This window comes from Ceratotherium simum, chromosome 12 (genome assembly GCF_057802395.1).
Source record: "Ceratotherium simum simum isolate JZ-2026a chromosome 12, ASM5780239v1, whole genome shotgun sequence".
Taxonomy (NCBI): Eukaryota; Metazoa; Chordata; class Mammalia; order Perissodactyla; family Rhinocerotidae; genus Ceratotherium; species Ceratotherium simum.
The window spans coordinates 16,545,299-16,568,127 of record NC_141911.1 but is presented as its reverse complement, the minus strand read 5'-3'; the positions used below and the strand labels follow the sequence as shown (position 1 = coordinate 16,568,127).

General features: G+C 36.4%; 1 long non-coding RNA gene across 1 annotated transcript in view; it reads left to right on the top strand.

Annotated features, from left to right (window-relative positions):
* Positions 1-348: 348 nt before the first annotated feature.
* LOC147915785 (uncharacterized) overlaps positions 349-22,829 on the top strand; it is a 119,773-nt gene continuing 97,292 nt past the window's right edge. The window contains exon 1 of the long non-coding RNA XR_015553727.1: positions 349-459. This is a non-coding gene — a long non-coding RNA (uncharacterized LOC147915785). The remainder of the gene's footprint in view (positions 460-22,829) is intronic.

Here is a 22,829-nt window from a genome sequence, read left to right as displayed (position 1 = left end):
CTGCTGCCCATAGGTCCACACACACAGTCAACACAGTCCTGCCCCGTGTGCACTCCCCGACCTCCCGAAGTGGACCCAGTCTCTCCACAGTGGGAGCCCCACACACTCCACCACTGCCCCACACTCTCCACCCGCTCCTTGTGTGCGCCCTCCTCCACTGAAATCAGCTCAGTTGCCAGGCTGCAGAGAATCCAGTCACCAATCTATGCAGGCCCACAAGTTGCCTGAGGGCTTGTTGTTGGGTGGGGCCAGTTGCTAGGGTGGGCTGCCTGCCCTGGCTGAGCTGGATTAAATTGGTGCTCTAGCGGGTGGGGCAGACCCTGGGCTAGCAGGCCTCAGGGAGCACTCCCATGGCGTCTGTGTCAGCACGCCCACACCAGGCCACAACAATGGCCGCCACCAATGTCCCAGTCCCTGGAGAGGTCTCACCTCTCACGAGATGCACTCAGGGCCTATCAGGTGAGTCTCTTTTCACGAAAGCACTATGCACCTTTCTTGTGATTTTAGGTTTCTTTCTGAAATGGGTGAGTTTGCGCGTGGGCCCTTTAAGAGCCGGTTTTACTTTCTTTGTGAACCAGCTTTTCTGGTTTTAGTAGCAGGCAAAGTCAGATATGTGCCGCTTGTCTCCATTGAGCTGGGTCCACAAAATGCCCACAGCGGGGGCGCTCCCCGGCTCAGGTCTCCGCGCCTCCAGGGAGGCGGGCTGCTCCCAGGCGGCCGAGAGGCGCTGCAGCTTGTGAAGGCGGCGTTTTTCCTCTCCAGAAGGGAGTTTCTGCCTCTTCTACCTCAGTTAGGATTGTCCGTTATTGCAGGAGTTGCTCTTATCCAGTTTTCAGTTCTGTCTCAGGGGTAATTTTTCCATGAGTAGTTGTAAATTGGCTGTGTCCGCGGGAGGAGGAGAGTTCAGAGTCTGCCTACCCCGCCATCTTGACTTCCTCCTAACCAAGCTATTTTAAAAAGAAGACTTTTAGTGTACTAAGCAATATTCCTGTGGTCACTTCTTGTGCATACCTTTTTATATTTTAGCTAATAATTTCCTTTTATCAGTTCTTGGAAGTAGTAGAATTAGTCTTAATAAATTCTTAAACTCTTTTGGAGTTGTAGTATTGATAGATATTATCAAGATTTTCTTTAGAAATATACTTACATGAATTTAGAAGTTTATATATTTAAAACCTGTAAATATTGTACAAGAGTATATTTTCCACATCCTAAAGTAGACAGGGACTTAACTATTTTAATTGACAATTAAATGCATAATAATAGTTCATTGAAATCTGCAGTTGTCTCTTTGATTAATAGAAATTTTAATGATTTTTTGATTTTTTTTCTTTTTCACTTAAAATGTCACTTATATGGTATATCAAAATTCTTATATTCCATGTGATTGATCTAACTCCTGTTTTCTACTCTAAACCACTTTAGTATTTACTTACTGTTGCTCCACAAAACATTTTAATATATGGTTGACCAAATCTCTACTATTTTTCCAATATAGCTACTTTACCTATTTCTCCTTTAAAAAATACTTTATAAATATTGAAATCCTATTGATATTATTTTTTAGATTAAATTTATATATTTGAGGAGAATCAACATCTGCATAAAACTGAATCTACTTATTGACAACTTGGTATATGTCTTAGATATTTTATATATCAAAGATATATTGCAGGAGAAATTAGAATAAATCCAATCTGTTGAAGTCTTGGGGAAGGAGATAATGGCTTTTGGATAGTGGTTTGAAGTACAAAAGGACTTGCTTTGCCAGACAAAATTAAAGGATATGATAAATTTAAAGTCATAGAGGTTGTAAATACATATTAAGATCCTTTTTTTTGAGTTGCTTACCAAATCAATTTTTGTGGATGAACAAGGCAATAGTTAATATAGTTAAGATTATTAAGGATTATTCTCCTTATTGCATGGCTTCAGACAGACTTGGCAAATAAAGTATGAATTCTAGATGTACAAGTTCAACAAAGCAAGTTTAGCTGAAAATTGAAAATAAATTATATTCTAGCATTTTGCCTGTAATTAAAAGTTACCAAATATCTGAATGTGGGCCCACATTTCAGGCTAGAAACAACTGACATTAAGAGGTCAAAAAGAGTGAACAAATCTACATAACTAAAGAAGACTGCCCAATAGAAAAATGGGCAAAAACTTGAACAGGTAGCTTACAGATATCCAAATTGCCATTAAACACATGAAAATGTGTTTAACTTTAAGTCATTAGGAACATGTAAATTAAAATAAAAATAAGAAGTTTCAGACTTTGGCAATGGTGGAATAGGTTGTCAGACTAAACTTCCTGCAGACAACAAGTGTAAAGCCTCAAAAAAAATCTATTTGAAGGCACTGTAGTGTCACTATAAGAAGGCAGAAACTGGAGAAGAGTCTACCTGAGAAAGACAGAAATTATATTTAAGGAGATTTATGGGTTTGCAGCTTTTCACCTGAGGGCACTCCCCAGTGCTTACAGCTGGAGCAACAGAGCCAGAGCCTTAGTGACTAGAGGTGTTGGTAAACAATGGGCTGGCATAGCAGCCACATTTTCAGTGGAGTAATCCTGAAATGAGAAAGCTACAGAGACTTTTAGCCCAAAAGGATACTTAAACACTTGCAGGGGCCACAAAGGTAGAGTGTGCATGCCACAGCTTGCTGGGCCGCTTCCAATGCAGCCTGTTGGTTTGGACCCACTCATAGGATGCCAATTTGCAGGTTAGCCAATATGAAAGACCAAGTAGAATGCCAAAGTGAGGCATGTACTGCCTCCAATTCCCAAAGAGTTCAATAAGCTGTTGGGTCTCCTTTATCGGAGTGGGGGTCAAAGAGTTTTTCCTGGACAGCTGGAGGGACTTAGCATCAGGAACCCATCCACAGAATCCCAAGGAACTTTTTTTGGCAAGCAGACTCCCCAGTGTTGTCAGAGTTTATCAGCCATTCTTGCTGATAGATGTGTGATAATATGACATCAGGGCCTTCAGACTGAAGCTCTGACTTGCCAATCATCAGGACATCACCTATAGAGTGAAATGTTGGACGTCGGAGGTGCCGTATATTCTGACCCATCCACTGGTGGCAAATGGCAAGGGAGTTTAGAGAATTCTTGGAGAGAACTGCAAACATACATTGGAGGCCATGCCACATGAATGTAAGTTAATCTTGGTTCTTGGTTGCCAGTGATATAGAAAAAAGGCATCGTCAATGTCTGAGACAGTGTGCCAAGTGCCATCAGTCTGTGTAATGGATTCAGTTACACTCAACATCGGGAACGGCTGGGACAGTAGGAGCAACAAGTCGATTCAGTTTGTAATAATCCTCTGTAAGCCTGCAGCTCCTGCTTTTTTTTATTGGCATGGAGGGCTATTGCATGGAGATATTGTATCTCTTCTTAACTCTACAGCTTTAAGTCTTTAATCAGAGCTGTGATTCTCCATCTCCTCCAAATTGTTTCTGTTGCACCACCTGGGAGGGAACAGGAGGAAGTATTAGTAATGATCTACATGTCCCAATAGCACTTCTAAACCTGTGAATCTAACCAATTTATCATATCCCCTCTACCATTTTTGGGATGGAGAAGTACAAGTATATAACACGTTAATTTCTACCGTATATTCAGATATAGCAGTAATAACAGCAGCACATTGAGCTGGTCCAAAGGGCTCCACTCATAAGGTCACCTTAACCTCCCTTCCTCACTGTGATCCTTGAGCAAACCCCATCAGTTGAATTCAGATGAAACCTTCCCCCATAAGACTGGGCACAATAGCAACTTGGGTTCCTGTTCCGAATGGAGTCATATAAGTTTGATTTTCCCCTCTCCCTCAAGTTCTTGCATATTTGGACAGGTACATATGTCCCTCAGTTCCCCTTGGACACAGATAGACCTCAGCCTTATTCCTAATGACCTTTCTCCTTAAAGCAGCTGAATTCAAGGTACAAGTGTTGAGAGAGATCAGCAGGTACTGAGGGAGAGAGGGGCTCCATGTCAGTAAGCAAGGTGCAATCACTTTCAGTTTTGAGAGGCCCGATGGCTGCCCACAGCATGAAAAAATAACTTCCAATGTTTTTGGTCTACGCATTGCCCTATATTCTCATTGCTGATACCAGTTATTTAAATTTATCAAATGTATGATTTTATGATTTGTTAAACATCTCTATCAACCAGAAAAGTTTATATAAAAAAAACTATTGATACTTACTGAGCTGTATTTCTTCCATTTGCTTCCATTGTTCTCTATACTCTACCTTCCTCTGTGTCTCAGAAAACTGAACTATAGAGGCTGTATCAGTGTATGCTTTATCCTCCAGCTTCCTATTAAGTTCAGCCAGAGGTGAGCACTGATAGAAGGTACACAGAGAAGAAGAGAAGTAGGAGAGTAAGGTCAGTATACTTAATACATGACTCCCTTCACGCAAGATTGCTCAGGTGGGCTATGTCCTTCCCTGAGGTCAAATCTCCTGTTACGTGGACCTTTCAACCTACTCTTTCTTTCTCTTGCGGTTACTTCACCCTGAATTACTGCCCTACATCATGTGGTTTTCCTAAAACCTGGCTAATTCTTTGTGAACAGTCCTTCATAAAACATCTCTCTGAATTAGCCAAGTTGAGAGTGCTTATATTCTTCCTATGGGTGAGACATATTTTATTCATCTATGTATATAATTTTAATATCCACTGTAAAACTTTGAGGGAAGTATGATTAGTATTGAAGAAACTTTGGCCTACAGAGGTTAAATAACTTTCCCAAGGTGATAGAGCTTGAACTCAATGTTAGTTCTGTCTAACTCTATAGCCTACATTCTTTCTACTTAATAAATGTGATGGTAACAATGGATGTTCCTCCTTACCAGCAACGTGCAGTATATCATCTTGCCATTACATTTAGATTTTATTTTTATCATTGCTCTGAAATACATTAATTGGGAAATATCACAAAATTTATAAATATGCAAAATCTAACATGTAGGAAATAATTCTTAAACTTGACAAACACTAGAATATACTTGAGCTCGTTTTTTATTCTCAGAAAATCCATAAAATTACATTCCTTCTTAGATCAGAATCATTGATTTGAGATAAAGAACACTAAACTTGTTTTTCCATATTTACTTTTTAAACATCCAGGTGATTTGGTGTGATTTAAAATTTTAAGAGACAGGTAGTATCATGACAGTACTATGAAGTACGGAAAACAGAATGCAAATGCTAAAAGATTTTGCTGTAGACTAAATCATTTTGTATATAGCCGATCGTATCCTGTTTAAATATCATGTTTATATCCAAGCACTTTTATTTTAAGCATGTATACTTTCCCCAAGGAATAGTGTTTATATTGCTATCTAGCTTCTTGTTATTACAGTTGTTTCGAATTCTGACACAAAATACTGACCTCTGAAGCCCTTTTTTATTAAAGATGCCTTGAAACTTGTTTCTTCCTATTATATTAAATTAGGATTTTCCTTCTTCAAATAGCATACTAGTGTGTTTGCCTAGCAGTAAAGATTCTATTCTATGCTCAAAGGATTCATAACTTTAAAAAAAACCCAAAAAACAAAAACAAAACTGAATGTCAAGGGAACAGAATATGAAGCCTGTGAAAGGAGAATTCATTTCAATTCTTTAATGCCCCTTTCCAGCCAGCCTAGCCAGCACTAAGGATCTCGTAGAATATTATCATTCTATTTGTTCTTCCAGTAATTTAATTTGTCTCCCTGAACTAGAATGAGGAAGGGTAAGGAACTAAACAATAGTGATTTTTCTAGAGATCAAGTCACAAATAAAAATCAATTATTTGTTTCAAAATGCAAATCTGATTATGTCATCTCTGTCTTTAAAATGTACCAATGGGTTCCATATGCTCTCAGGATAAAGATAAAACAAAATCCTTCCCAAAGCTGATAGGCTCTTTGACTCTGCATTTTCCCTCGTTGGTGCTCTTTCAGCTCCACTATTATGCAGTGATCCTTCCTCATTCGGGGTCTCTGCATATTCTGTTACTCCATCTGGAATGCTCTCCGCCTACTCTTCAATTAAATTTTACGCCCTTCTAATCTCAACTCAGCTTTTCCTTTCTAATCATAGTTTAGGTCATGCCTCTTGTTCTAAGCTCCCATAAAACCATGTTTCATATTTTTAAAGTACATATTTCAATTTGTATATGTAGATTCATTAGTGTAATTATTGTTTTAATGTCAATTTCCATGTAGAGTAGGTAAGCTCCAGATACAATAGACTGGTCTTTAGAATGCCCTAAATGTGTTATTTAGATATTGCGCAGTCCAAGTTGAAGTGGGGAACATTCCTGATATCTCATTCTTCTCCTTAAATTCAGGTCTAAAAACTCCCAGCTTGCCTTGATCTCTGACATTGTTAATCAACTACAAAAAAGGGAGGGGGAGATAGGAGAAGCAGCTCAGAAAATAAGTTAAAACCTTCACATTTATCATTATCTCCTCATTCTGGGATGTCATGAGAAATGCTATGAAACTATTTTTATAATTATATTGCCAACATGCTCTGGGGTTGATTCCGAGAATGAACACTTGAAGGGTAAGGAGAGAAGAATCCTGTTTCTTAGTTGCAGGTCAAATACATGGAGTTCATGAGTGTCTTCTGGATCTAATATGAAGGAATGTTTCAACATTAAATCTTATTTTAATTATTGTCTGTGTGCCGAACACTAGACACATGCTTTTTGTATGAAAGCAAATCAGAAAGACATTTTATATTATGTAACGTATTATGTTACATTACAGGCAGGAACTACAGATGCAGAAGTCAGTTTATTTCCTGAGGAAATATATGGGGTGAGGAGAGGTTCATGGGTAATACGATATTTAGAGTGAGACCTACAGATGATTAGGAGATAGGCATGGTGGGGAGGGTGTAGGAGTGTTGGTGAAGGGTGTTCCAGGCAGAGTGATTAGTATATGCCTCATCTAAACATGAATCTGACGGATAAAATGGCCTGGAAAAAGTCAAGTATCTCAGGAGTAAAAAGTGCAAGGTAGACAGTGGCCTGAGTTGAAGCTAGAAACACTGATAATGAAAGTCTTTTAGAGGGATTTTTACAAGTTATGACATGAGTTTGTACTTATTATTACGAAAAGGCATCACTTAAGCAAGAGAGTGAGGTTATTAATCCCTATTAAATATCTCACTCTGGGTACTTTGTAAAGAATGGATTAGAAAAGGCAAGATTGAAGGCAAGGAGAGAATGCACAATTCTGTTGCTTTATTTTTTATGAGAGATGCTTATAATCCAACAGAGAAATGTTGGCAATGAGGATGGATGGTGATGTGCATTTGCAGCAGATATTTTGGTGGTAGAGGGGACAAAACTTAGGGATTGATTACTCAACGGTGTCTCCTCCTCCTTGAACTTCTTGTATAGCCAAAGACTAAGAAAGGTTAGGTTGTGTATATAAGCTATCCAAATATGGCCGGTGAATACTAAAGAGCATACATGATCATGCTACCGAATATATGAATTTATATTCAGTATATAATATATGAATTTATGAATAATACTGGTGGGGATAGGTTGTTGATGAGAAAAATTACTTTGTGGAGGAGGTATAATTCTCTCTTTCCTCCAAAAAAGAGAGAGTTGGGAAAGTTATGAATCATTATATGAAAGTACTTAGAATATCTGGACATAGTTCAGTCATGCGCCACATAACAATGTTTTGGTCAACAACGGACCGCATATACGACAGTGGTCCCATAAGATTAGTACCATATAGCCTAGGTGTGTAGTAGGCTATACCATCTAGGTTTGTGTAAGTACACTCTATGATATTCACATGATAATGGAATCGCTAACGACATATTTCTCAGAACATATCCCTGTCGGTAAGCAATGCATGACTAGAAACAGTTTATATGTACTTATTATTAATTCAGATAGATGATTACTATTTCACAGACCGGTGAAAAGGGTCAACTTTATTAGCTAAATTGATATTGTACTCTTGCACTTGTTCCTCTCTCAGTATTTTTTCTACCCTTTATTGGTGACATTTGTGGTCTGTGTTGTGATTTATCTTCTGGAATATTTATTGCGTTCAGCCAAAGCTGCTACTTTTGCCTTTGTTTTGGTTTTTATCTTTGCACACCCAGTGCCTTATTTTCATTTTTCTTATTGAAGAGGAGAAAAAAACTTACTGACTATGTAATTTTATATCCCTAAACATATCTAATGGTCAATTTCTTCATATCCGACATATAAGACTGTCAGTAAAATTACTTAAAATAATATATGTGTGCCAAATTCTTGACTGACAGACAATAACAAGGACTATTGTTATTCAAGAAAATCATGGGAAAGGATATAATGCATAAGGTAAAACAATAAGTGAAATAATCTGAAACCAGTGAAGGAGCATTTGGGCCACATTAATAATACTCAGTATTCTTATTGCTTTCATATTTAACTCACTTAAATTTTTAATAAGAATATACTATTTTTATCATTCAACAGTTGAAAAATTCAAGGCATAGAAATATTTAGTAAATTGTTCAATGTCAAAAAGCTGACAGGTAATAAACTCAGTCCATCTAATTCCAATCAATGAAGCTAATGTATGTTTACTATATATTGAAATATATTTAAACAGCTTTCTAAACACTCCATAATAAGTATGTGCCAGCTGCTGAATTCAAGTCAATCAGTAGGCAATTGCCATAGAAAACCCTCCTAACTAAGGCTATCTGGAAGTATTATAACATGAGCTTTGTGGCAAGAAATGTATCAACAAATCATGTTTCAAAAAGTAAATTAGATTTTACTTTTCTCAACTTCTTGTATATATATTCTACCACTGGTATCTACAGGCAAGGTAACTCAGGAAATTTGTGCTATAGAAAATAATTAGAAAAGCTGTTTTAAATATTAAGAAAAAATAATGTGTTTGACACACCAGGGAGCTAACAAAGCAGTGAATAAGTCTGAAGAAAGAAAGAAGCATAAAATAGTAAATCTCACATTTGGTGTCACTTATGTCCTGGGGACCAAATACATATTTCTCCAGAGGTGGCCAAAGAATTGAAAAGCTGAGCAGACCTATACAAAAATTCATTGGATTAAAAAAGGCAAATTTAAGTTCAGGGACTACCTACAAAGAGCACTGGGTAACCGTTCTCTCTCACCACCTTTGGTCTGTGGCCCAGAGAGGCTATAAAACAGGAGTAAGAGTGAACTGGAAATAAATTGGCCCTTCCAAAGACTGAAGGCCTGATTGTATCAAAGTAATCTGGAATTCGTAGCAATTCTAGCTTGCTACCTGAGGCAAAGGTAAATCCTTTAAATGATAAATAACACTATACTAGGCCTCAAATTATGTCTATATTTTTTTCACACACAATATTAGGGTTACAATTTTTAAAAAGAATAGGCATATGAGGAAATATGATCACAAAAGAGACAAAAAAAGAATTGAAACAGATACAAAGTGTATCAGAAAATTGAGGTATTTAATATAGACCTTAAAATACTCAGAGATATATAAAACAAGTCTGATGACATTAGCAAATAAGTAGAATATATAAAAAGCAAAACAAATGCAAACTCTAGAACTAAAAAATCAGAAATTATGAATTCAGTGGATGGAGATAGGGCCAAGCCTAACAAAAAGCAAGAGTAATGAGCTGGAAGACAGGTCAGAAGAAAATATTTAGAAGTCTCAAGACACAGAAAAATATAAAATATAGAAAATAACCTAAGGGACATAAGTATTATAACGTAAAAGTCAAAGGTACGTGTAAAGGAAATCACAGAGGAAGACAGGAGACATAATGGGATGGAAGTAATTGAAAAGATAATGGCTTTCCAAATTGCAAAAGATAACAAAGCACAGATTTAAGAAACTCTATAAACACCAAGCAGGAAAAAGAAAAACAAAAACAAAGAAAACCATACCTAGGCATATCATAATTAAACTATATATATATATATTTAAACATATAAATGAAAGAAAAAATCTTTGAGTGAAAAAAGTATGTTTAAAGAGTCAATAATAAGACTGACACTAGTTTTCTCAATTGAAACAATGTAAGTCAGAAGACAATGAACTATTATTTTCAATGTGCTCAAAAAGTTAACTTTTTTTTTTTGCTGAGGAAGATTCACCCTGAGTTAACATCCGCTGCAAATCTTCCTATTTTCGTATGTGAGCTGCCACCACAGCATGGCCACTGACAGACAAGTGGTATACATCTGGCCTGGGAGTGAACCCGGGCTGCCAAAGCAGAGCACACTCAACTTAACCACTAGGCCACCGGGGCTGGTCCTTAAAAATTTAATTTCTAATGCAGAATCTATAGCCGGCTAAAACAACTGACAAGAATTAAGGTGAAAAAAAAGACATGTTCAGAAAAATAAAGAGGAAGAGAAGTTGTTACCAGCAAATTTACATTAAAGAAAATATTATAATGTTCAGAAGAAAAATGATCTCAGAAGGGAGCTTGGAGATGCAAGCAAGAATGAAGAATAACAAAAGTTATATGTGCATGTAATGGTAAGTGCCTCGGGTAGTTAAAGAAATAAAAATAATAATAAAAATATTTTGTAGAGTGAGTCAATGCAAACATATGACGATTTTTCTTGTAGGATGCAAGAGTAAGCTTCTATCAAAGTAATCCTCATGCAGATAATAACTATTCTGAACAAAATACAGAAAATTGTTTATGCCTTTTAGCCCAAGAAGGATAAAAATCCCAAATTAATCAACATTTCAAGAACTAAAGAATGTGACCCATTCTCAACAGAAACTAAAATCAACAGCCCAAATGTTGAAATTAGCAATTAGCAGACAAGGATTTTAAAGCAACTATTATAATTATGCTTGATGAGGTAAAGGAAAATATGTTTTCAGTTAATTAAAGAGTAGGAAGTCTCAGGAGAGAAATAGTAACTATGAAAAAGAAGCCAATGGAAATTCTAGAGATAAAAAAGTACAGTTTCGGAAATTTAAAATATATCATTGGATGTGCATAATAATTGAATGGAGAGAACAGAGAACAGACTTAATAAATTGGAAGAAAGACCAATAGAAATTATGCTATTTCAGGAAGAGACAAAAATAAACAATGTCTCAGGGAATGATTGAACAATATCAAAACAGCGAACATGCACAGACTTGGGGTTCTAGGGAGAGAACAGAGTGGAAGAATATCTGAAAAAAATAGTCTGAATTTTTCCTAATTTGGTGAAAAAATAAATTTACATATTTATGAAGGTCAGCAGACTCCAAAAACAATAGATATGATGAAATCCATGCTTAGGTTCATCATACTCAAACTGACGAAAACCAAAGATAAAGAGAAAATCTTAAAAAGCAGAAATAGAACGTGACAGGTAAATGATAAATCTAAATATTTCCTAATTTCTCATCAAGAACATTGGGAGCCAGAAATCAGCAGAACTACTTCTCTGAGATGCTGAAAGAAAAATTTATCAAGATAAAATTCTATGTTAGGCACATATTCTTCAAGAATTAACGTAAAATAAAGATACATTCACATACAATAAATCTATAATCTGGATATCGTTTATTTCTTGTTCTTCCCTATTGCACTGATTAGCACCCCAGTATAATGTTGAATAGAAGGGGTGAGAGCAGACATTTTTGCCTTGCTCCTGATCTTGGGGAGAAAGCACATAGGATTTTAAAAGTGTCAGCTCTAGGGTTTTGTAGGTGCCTTTGTCAGGTGGAGGAAGTTCCATTCTATTTCTAGTTTGAAAAGAGTTTTAATCAGGAATAGTTGGATTTTGTGAAATGATTTTTTCATCCTCTTTGAGATAATCACACAATTTTACTTTTTCAGTCTGTTAAAATGCTGAAATATATATACTGTTTTTTAAAATTTAAATCATTCTTGCATTGCTGGTATAAACCCCATTTGGTCATGGTGTAGTATCTTATTTACAAATTGCTGGATATTCTAAGTCGTCTAACTCATAAGATGCTGTAAAGAATGTTTTTATTTATGTTCCTGAGGGATATTGGTCTGCGGTTTTCTTTCTTTGCAATACTTTTGTCTGCTTTTGGTAGCAAGTTAATGCTGGCCTCACAGATGAGCTGGGAAGCATTCACTCCACTTAAATTTTCCTGAAGAGTTCGCTATTTCATCCCAAAATTTTTTGTATAATTTACCAGTAAAGCCATCTTGGCCTATGGGATTCTTTTTGGGAAGGTTTTTAACTATAAACTATTGTTTGTTGAGTGAGATTTGATTATATGTGTCTTTTGAAGAACATGTTCATTTCATCTAAGCTGTTGAATTTATTTGCATACATTTATTGATAATATTTTATTTTATTTTTAATATCTATAAAATCAACAGTAATTTTAACTCTCATTACTCATAGCGCTAAGTTCTGACTTTTTTCTTGATCACTCTGGCTTGCAGTTTATCAATTTTATTGATCTTCTTTAAGAGCCAGCTTTTGATTTCATTGATTTTCTGTTATTATTATGTTTTTCATTTCATTTGTTCTCATATGTTTATGCTTTGCATTTCACTTGCTCTAAAGAAATTAAGGTGAAAATTGAGGCCATTAGGGGCCAGCCCGGTGGCGCAGGAGGTTGGGTGCGCACGTTCCGCTGCGGCGGCCCGGGGTTCGCCGGTTCGGATCCTGGGTGCGCACCGATGCACCGCTTGTTAGGCCATGCTGTGGCGGCGTCCCATATAGAGTAGAGGAAGATGGGCATGGATGTTGGCCCAGGGCCAGTCTTCCTCAGCAAAAAAGAGGAGGATTGGCATTGGATGTTAGCTCAGGGCTGGTCCTCCTCACAAAAAAAAAAAAAAAAAAATTGAGGCCATTAGTTTTTTCTTTTTCCACATGATCTTTAAGTGCTATAATTTTCCATCTAAGTACTACTATGGTTTCATCCCACCACTGTTAGAAGTTCATGACTTCATTTAAATAATTCTTAGGAACCAAACTGGGAGGAAAATCTGTTGCCCACAGTTCTGTTTACACAGGCAATAGGGTAATGGCCCAACTCCTCTGGCTTTTTCAAATGTCACCCTTATAATAATTACCCTGCTGATTTTCCTTGCCTTAACTACGATTTTCTAATTTTCTGATCTTGCAGATTTTCAGTAGTTTCTTGAGAAACACACACACATGTCATAACTTGGGCTCAGTTAGCAGTCATAGCTCTGGGATGAGATTTGGAATTTGCAGAAATTTGGGATTCTTTCCATTAAAGTCAGAATTAGGCTTTCTTTTCCACCCTTTTATATATTTTATGGACTAGGGCAGGTATGCCTACACGGAAGGTCCTTGGACGAGCAGAGATCTCTGTCGCCTCATGGTCAGTTCACTTGGAAGAGATGCAGTCATGCTCTAGTTATTCTTCCCAAATTTATCAATCATATCAATTGCTCCAACCCTGCGAATTAGTAAAAGGGTAAAGCGAGGCTAGAAATTGCACATTATGGAGCTTGCTCAACATAAAAAGAAGCATCGGGAATGGAGAAAAATGATTTTTCCAAGATTCCCTAGTTTTTTTCTCTCTCAGTTTACCTATTGAGATTAAACATTAATCTCAAGCCTAAGGTTAACCAGGATTGGGGCTTTCTCCGGAAGCAGAGGCGATCACTTCTGCTTTCCCCTTTTTAAATCCATACTGCCAAAACCAATAACTTCTCTTGTTATATGTTACTGAGATTGTCAGCTAGATTAGATTTTGCCTTAAAAATCTCTGAAATGCATCTGAACAAAATATTAATTCTTTTAACTTGAAGACGACTCCATTTTCAAACCTTAACTTCATTTCCTGTTCTATTTCTCAACTCACATTATGTTATGCTACATGATACAATATGCTTATCAGAGGTTTTACAACAATATCAAATAATATCATAAAGACACTCTAATGAAAATGCACAATGGCACTGTAGGAATACAACAGCAGTTACAAGATGCCCACAAATCTTAGAGCAAAATTAAATCCTAAGAAGCAAAATCGTTTGCAAGTTAAAGTTTCAATACCAAAGAAAGTAAATTCTGAGATCAAAACTTTTCCTTTGTGAGTTAAAAAGACCTTGCTCTCTTTTGCTCCCATCTCCTTCTTATTTTTCTTAACTTCAACTGGAGAAGTTCTGAGTACCTGGTGAAAATCAGGATCATTGCAGCTAAGACTTCCATGGGTTTGGCTGTTGTTCTTTTCGAAGAGCTAACTTTGTATTAATTCAATGTTAAGTCTCAAATGGGCCTCCATTGTAAAGACTCTAAATAATTATTAGGGGATATACTACCAAAGTGCTGAAAACCTTCAACCACGAACTTTTAGAAAATAAGGCAAATCCCGATCGTTAGAATTTTTACCCAGTGAAGTTATCTTTTATGAATTTAGTAATGCCACAAAGACTATTGAAAACTCTCAAAGGTAGGGCCGGCCCCGTGGCTTAGCGGTTAAGTGCGTGCGCTCCGCTGCCGGCGGCCCGGGTTCGGATCCCGGGTGCGCACCGAGGCACCACTCCTCCAGCCATGCTGAGGCCGCGTCCCACATACAGCAACTAGAAGGATGTGCAGCTATGACAGACAACTATGTACTGGGGCTTTGGGGGAAAAATAAATAAATAAAATCTTTAAAAAAAAAAAAAAAAAAGAAAACTCTCAAAGGTAAATAAGAGCAAATGGAAAATATTTTATTTTCCTTCACTAGGTTACCAGACACTTAATGATAGTTGCCTAGCATTACAAGCAGTAACTACAAAGTCAAATAAGGGGGAAAATTCTAGAAAAAGCTTATCTTGATATATACAAAACCTGTTAACTCCATTTCACCTTTGAAAATCATTATTCTTGCACTGAGCACTAAATTCAGTATGAGATCTGCTATAATGCTTCTGCCTTACATGTAAATATCCAAACCTCATGTGTGTGGGAGGAGAGGACCTGTGGCAACCCTTGAGCCATGTGGAAGAACCACATGAATTCGAGGTTATTCCCTCCACTATTCCCCAGGGTTCTCTGATGGCTCCTCAAAACATCATTGAAAAAGAAAGATCATAATTATGGCAGACTAATAATACCACATTTATTTCCCAAAAATGCCATCAGAACTTTGCACCTCACATACTTGTGCTCTGTTGTACATATGATACTTAGATATATGATTTATCTATTTAAAGACTCCTCTGACAGTCCTAGACAAGAAATTCAATAATAGTAGCAAACGATGGTCAACCCTATAATGTCTAAAATTCCTGGATACACAAAGTCTCTCTTTTTCTTATATTTGAATCTTGTCTTTGCTATGCTTCCTTACTGTGACTTTATGACCTCAGCATTTCTAAGGCCTGAGGCCTTGAAAGTTAAAAAATCAAGTGAGATAGATAGATAGACAGATAGATTAGATAGATAGATAGATAGACAGACAGACAGATAGACAATAATTTGTATTTTCCAATATGTGGCAAAGGGCCACAAAAATTTAAAGTTTATCATCCTTACCATGCAATAAGTTTTTCTATTCTGCTTCTATTTTGCTTCCCCAATTTTTACTCCTTATGTATTTCTTACGGATTAAAGGCGAATTAACTAGATAGCAGGGCCTTTGATATTCGGCTCAAAAAATTGCAGCCCACCTGCCTTACTCCGAGGATCAGAGCACAATGCTGCCAAATTTACTGCTTAGAGGAGAGCAGTGGAGATTCCATGCTTTCTCCTGACCAGCCTGCTTACAAAAGAGGAGGAAGGGTTTGACCCTCCAGCAATTTTGGCCTAGGGTTGGTCACCACACAGCAGGGAAAGCCTGCCTCTGTGGCAGGGAAATTTTCTGGACAAAGGAAATAGAGGATCTGAGCCCAGCAACTCCTTTTTTCCCTAAGTGTACTTATCAGAGAAGTCTACCTCTTCTGGGTGGAGAAAGTAAAGGGGCCATGAGATGCTGGAAATATTACACTAACGGAGCTTCTACAACACAGAAGGACAAATATCCAGAGAGAAGATGTGTTCCCTCCAATAGTGCCAAAGTTCTTTCAGTGGAAAGCCTTGGAAGCCAAGGGCTAGATCAGTGACTGTAAGTCACAAATAATTTATCTACATCTTCTCCTGGAATATTAAAACTTGTAGGAACTAACATAGTATCTAGCAATACCTAGTGGGGATAACCTGCCTACACATATACTTTATCTAGTGCAGGATATTGGTACATCTTAGACTATAACTCAATAATCAACTCTTGTTTAGGATTCTTTTCACTGCATCATACTGACTCATAAAACTTCAACGTAAATTAGCTATGCTAGAAGTATAATGAGATTATGAAATGTCTAATTTGATGGTGTGTTTTATTCTGAAGCATGATATAACCAAAGTGAAGAACATACCAAAATTTATCATATACATTGAAAACTTTCAAATTTAGCTGATTCATACGTAAGAACCACCCCAAACAGTATGGCAAGTGAGATGAGCTACAAATTAACCAATTAACAAAAGATGGGAATAAATTATCTAGAACAAATGTCAAATATAACTTTAACGTCCCTAAAGAACTGAGCGGAAACTAGAGAAATTGAGTGTGTATATCACATTTTAATCTCCTATTTTAGTTAATAAATATCTTATTGGAACAGAAAGATACATGAAGAAAGTAAACACATTAAAATATAGATATTGCAAGAAAAAGATTCAAGTTATTAAATGTATATTTATATAAGTATTTTGTATAATGATGAAATTATGTTTTCTCATATAGAAAAGATGACATTTTATGAAGAAGAGAAGGCTGTATTTCAGGAAACTTCATCTCTTTATCAAGAGGATTTTAACTAGGAAGTTGAGAAAAATTCTGGGGAAAAACAGAAAAAATTTAGTGGAGATGCCCATCAAATGCATTCTTCATTTCCATCATTGTGTTTTTGATTACTCACATTTCCTTTTGAATATTTCTTTGATTTCCATCTTTCTGCTTATGTTACTCATTTGTTCTCACATTTTGTGTTGTTTCCATTAGAACCCTTAAATACTAGTCAGAGTTACTTTAAACTCCCTATATGACAATTCCAATATCCATATCATATCTGAGTCTGCTTCTTATGCTTGCTCTGTCTCTTCATTTTGTTTTTCCTTGTCTTTGGTTATACATTGTAATTTTTTGTTGAATGCCAGATACGTTGTGTTGGATAATAGAAACTGAAGTACACAGGCCTTCAGTGTGGGGATTAGTGTTAATCTGGCCAGGAGTTGGGCTCTGTTTAATGTTGTAGCTATAGGTGCCAAAGGCTTTAAATTCCTCTAGTGTCCTTATTTTTGCCTCCCCTCTTGATTTTGGGCTTCCCGATGCACTCCTCCTTAGAGTTGGCGTCTTGTAGTTCTTTCATCTTAATCCACTGTTTTTATACTGGAGCCTGGTTGTTGTGGTGGTAAATTGTGGGGAATGGGGAGCATTCTATAATCTCCCAATTAAATCTCAGTCTTATAGTGGGCCTGTGTCTCAGGGCTGTTACCTTCAGTAGTATTTCTCCAGTGGCATATCTTTTTTTTTTTCCCTCCCTGTCCTCTATTCTCTTCAGCCTCTAGATTCAACTAACAGTTTACATGTAACTCAGAGGACAGATGAACATGGTAAACATACAAAAGAAATTCAATCAGCAAAATCTTGAATGTGAGAAACTTTCCAAGACATCATCAGGGTTTTTCAACAGATAAATTCAAGCAAAAAATTAAAAATAAGAGAAAGACAGAGGGAGTTACATAGATAAAAAGAAACTAGTATGGACATATTAGAAAAAAGTAAATTATAATGAGTTTATCAATATTTCAAGTGCTATATCTATAAGGAAAAGTAAGTAAGTTTTACAATAAAAGTCAGATGTGATCAATCCAAGAAAGGGAGGAGAGGGTTGTGATTTTGAGGTGGCAAGTAGAGTGCTTTTGTGGTGTGTGGTAAGATCACATCTCTTAATTTGGGTGACAGTTACAACAACTTATGGCAGTTTATTAATGGTATATTTGATTCTTGTAGCTGTTTTTGTATCATATTAATTTAAAAAATAATTAAAAAGGAAGAGAAATTTTCTTCATCCGTCTTCCTTCATGTCAGCTGCCTGGAAAGTGGAGATAGCTGTTAACTTGAGCCATTGTATAGAACCACAGGGTGTTACCAAGACTAGAACCATAACTGTATTTCTTATCTGCCTACTTTACGATTCCTTTAGGACAGAAAGAATTAAACTTATATCTTGTTTGAGCCACTGTTACTTCATATTTTCCTAATCCTTGAAGGAAAATCTAATTCCAACTAATACAAATTCTTTGACAAAATTAAACAAATAAAAGAAGGTTCTTCTAGTTTATAAAACACTTTAAGTGGGAAGAGTGTAAGACCTATTTAGCGCCTTACTGTTTTTCTGTAATGCACGAATCTGGGTTATTAAGCAATAAATGTGACACTTTAACGCAATAGATTTCTCACCAATGTTTGGTAGAAAGGGCATGAGAAATATATAACTTAAAGTAAAGATAAATTTTGATTAGTGGAATAAGAAGGATATGAAGAATAACACTATATATCAGAAAGAAAATCCATTATTCAAAATGCAGGTCTTTCATAGTAGGACTGTGGTGTAGGGCCTTTTGCTCTAGAGACAACAAAAGAAATGCAGCAATGATAACGTTATGGACATGTACCAACATTTAGAACATATATATGATCAGAGATTACAAAACTAAATAAATAGAACAGTTTAGTAGAGCTAGGAAGATCTCAAAATATGCTCTGGCAATGCAGTCAAAATTGGTCCCAATGAGAACAGTAAATCAATATGGTTATTCCAGAAAGCTCTTCAATGGGCTTTTTGTTTGTTTGCTTGTTAAATACTTATGGAGGATAAAAACGATCTCACCACCATGAGTAAACCATGAAAAGTTGAGCAGCCATATAAGAGAAAGGCCAGGCAGCTAAAATAAGTACATACTTAACTGAGGCTTACAAAATACTATATCACAGAAATATTTTTTTAAAGTATTCTCCTCTAGGAGTGAAGTGTACAGCAAGAAAGGAATGGGTTAAATAATCTAATAATATTATAATTACATAATATATACTAATATAATAAAATATTAAACATTTGTTTTTTCTTCTCTGTGAAAGATTACGTTTAAACCAGGAACTATATATCATTGTTATTACAAAGACACTGAATCCAAAGAGGAGTGAGATGATAAAGTGAATCAAATATATAGAAGTTTCTTCTAGAGCCAAGGAAATTCCATTTTATGGCAACCAAAGCACTTGAATATGTGAATTCCAAATCACTGTTGTTAAACATGGATAAACTGCACATAATGGTAGAGATTCCAGAGCACGGATATGGGCCAATCTCTCTTTCTCAAGCACACAGACACACAAATATAATGTACATTTGTAATCATACCACATATAGTTTTATAGAAATTTCTTTACCTTTTTTTTACTTTTCATGTGCATTTCTCTATGCTATTTAACATTCTTCAAAAATGTTATTTTAATGTCTGTATTTTTCTATTTGAATACTCATAATTTCTTTAGCAAAGTAGTGGATCCTGTGGTGCACCACCCAGATCACCCTATCAGGACTGATCACTTAGTTCCCCATCCCCTAACGTGTTGATGACTGACTGCTCTCAGCTCTGTTCCTATCAGTACCTTCAGCCCAAGAGACTTGCCTCATCTAAATTCCACCCTTCCCTTGGGGCAGTCTGCATCTAATGACTCTTTCATATGGAGTATAAAGTACCAGCCCCTGGCCTTGGGATGGGACAACTCCAATGGATCATGCAAATTCCAGTGCTCCCTGTCGAGTGATCTCATACCTCTGTTATGACTGCACTACAGTTCAAAAACTGTCGATTGTACTTTCCTCACCACCTACCCCCACAGATATTGATCCTGAAGGCAGTATCCATTAAGCTTCTTGTACACAATTCCACCTTTCAGAATCTGTTTCTCAATCTCAAACAAAGAAAACTATCTTTTCTCCATACTTTACACTTTGAGAGTTGGCAACCAAATATACATGTACCCTACAAATCTCTCAAGGCTGGGATATCTCTCATGTCTCCCAGATACATGACACAATGCTGAGTAAACTGAGGGTTTCTGAGAAAACTTTCCCTTTCCTGATAGAGATATAACCTCATAGTATTTGCCTTCTTGCTTTTCTTTCCCGTAGCAATGAAAAGGGAAAGTAGCCATTAGCAATCATGTGGCAACTAACATAATATTGATAGTCAAGGTGCTAAGGATGGAAGAACAGGAATATACAGATAGCTTTGGTCCTTACAGGGTGGTTGAACTACTTACCTTTAGACTTCTAGTTAAATCAGATAAAATACGTTTCGGTTTGCTTAAGCCAATGTAGTAGGGATATTTGTTGCATACAACTGTAGGTTATAACTGAAACTCTTTAGTTTTTTAGATATTTAATTTGTTTCAAGTTTTTTCATGACTAGAATTAAAAGTGTTGAATTAATTGTGGTCACAGGTCTGTTTCTGCAGACTTTGTTATTTCCTCCTGATATACTATTAAGTATAAAATGACTAAGTGCAAGGGTATGAACATTTTAATATTTCTAAATATGCACTGCCAAAAATGTCTAATGTAGCAATTCATCCTACCTCCTAAGGTAGATTAGAGTTCTCATCTCACAAAACTATTGCCAGTATTATTACCATTAATATTGCTAATTTGATAGATGAAAAATATCTCAAAATTTCAAATTTGGAATACTGCTTATTAGTGAAGTTAAGAACAAAGTTTTTTTGTTTTAGAATTTCCCAAGAATGAATGAGTGAATGAATGAATGAATGAACCAATGCCATATATGTGTCAGGATTTGTTTTCATTTCTGGGTTATAAAATGTACAATACAAACACAATCCTTTCATCACGGAGTTTATATTCTAGTGGGATAGAAGAAACAAATAAACAAATAACACATTACACACCAGATAGCCATAAAAACTCTAACGATGAATAAAGCAGTGGAGGGAGGTAAAGAGTGATCAAGAGGAGCTATTTAGGTACAGCAATCACGGGAGGTATACTTGAAGAAGTGATATTTGATCAGGGACCTAAATGCAATGAAGCGGTCAGCAAAGTTAAGATAATGGGGATCGAGTATTCCTGGCAAAGTAAACATCGTGTGTAAGAGAATGAGAGAGAAATGACCTTCTCAGTGTAAAAAACAACAGAGGCAGCAGCAGCAGCAACAAACAAGTTCATCATGTCTAAAACAGAGTGAGAAGGGGAGAGGATGGAAGGACTTGAATTCAGTGAGGCAAGGACCAGATCACATAGAACCCATATATCCTGTGTTATGGGTTGAATTGTATCTCCTAACCCCCAGTACCTCAGAAGGTGACCTTATTTGGAGATGGGGTCTTTACAAAGGTAATCAAGTTAAAATGAGGTCATTAGGGTGGGCCCTAATCCAACATGACCGCTGTCTTTATAAAAGAAGAAATTTGAACACAGAGACAGACACACATAGAGGGAAGATATGGGAAGGGATGCAGGGAGAAGATGGCCATCTACGAGCCAAGGGGAGAGGCCTGGAACACATTCTTCCCACAGCCCTCAGAAGGAACCAACCTGCTGCCTTGATTTCAGACTTCTAGCCTCCAGAACCATGAGACAACAAATTTCTGTTGTTTAAGCCACTGAGTTTGTGGTACTTTGTTACCACAGCCCTAGCAAACTAATACACCATGTAAAAAGTTCTATTTATCCTATATGCAGTAAAAAGCCATTGTATGATTTTTGAGCAGGAGAATAATATAATACAATTTACAAGTTAAAAAATAAGCATCATTTCTGTTCACTATTTGGAAGATTAAAACAAAAGCAGAAATTTGGAATCAAAGGAGGGAAATCATTAGGGAAGAACTGTGATAATCTAGGTGGAAGACGATAATGTCTTGGAAAAGAGTAAAGCACTGGTCGGCGGTGACACACAAGTGTTGGCTCAAGCATTTTCAGTCTGAAATGGTCAAGCTATGCTTGACACATCTCTAAGCAGAGGTGTGAGTTTCTCAAACTGCTGGCTTTCCAGATCTTGTTTGAGAGAACATTTGAACCAGAAGCAGCACCACCCATTTTGGTGAATTGAGTAAAGCCTTTCCTTTTTGATGCCTTTTAGGCTTGAACCCAACCTCTTTATGTACCACCTAAAGAAAATGAAATGAAAACTGTTTGAATGAATTTTCCCCATTGCCCTTCCTTTTTAATCCTAAAAACACACATATTAGAAATTAGAATCTTATGATGAAAATCTCTCCCCCTTTTCTGTTTTCCCAATTTCCAAAGGTTAAGGGGGAAAAAAGTCTCCAGGGTGTCATGCCTTCACTCGTAATGTGTGGTGGTACAATGTGTCAGGTAGATATTCGTGGCAGAGTTGAGAATTTGAAAAGCGGACAGATTTGAAATTTATTTTTAAAGCTTGTTGATTAGTAGAATATGGGCTGTGAAATAAAGTAAGGATTCAAAAAATAACAGCTACATTTTTGTTCTGAAAATTGACTGGGTTAGGAAAATTTTGGAATCTACAGATGGATGGGATAAAAAGTTATTTTTGACATACTATATATTTTAATATGTACTAGACGGCCAATTGGTAATGTCAAGTGGGCTATCAAATAAAGTCTAGAACTCAGTGACAAGGTCAAAGCTGTAGGTATAAATTTATGAGTCATGGTTGTACATTGACTTTTAAAAGTCCTTAGACTTATATGGAATTACCCAGGAAGAGTAACTGTAGATAGAGCGGGAAAAAAAGGCTGTGAACTTCATCTTAGAGCACTACAAAATGTAAAGA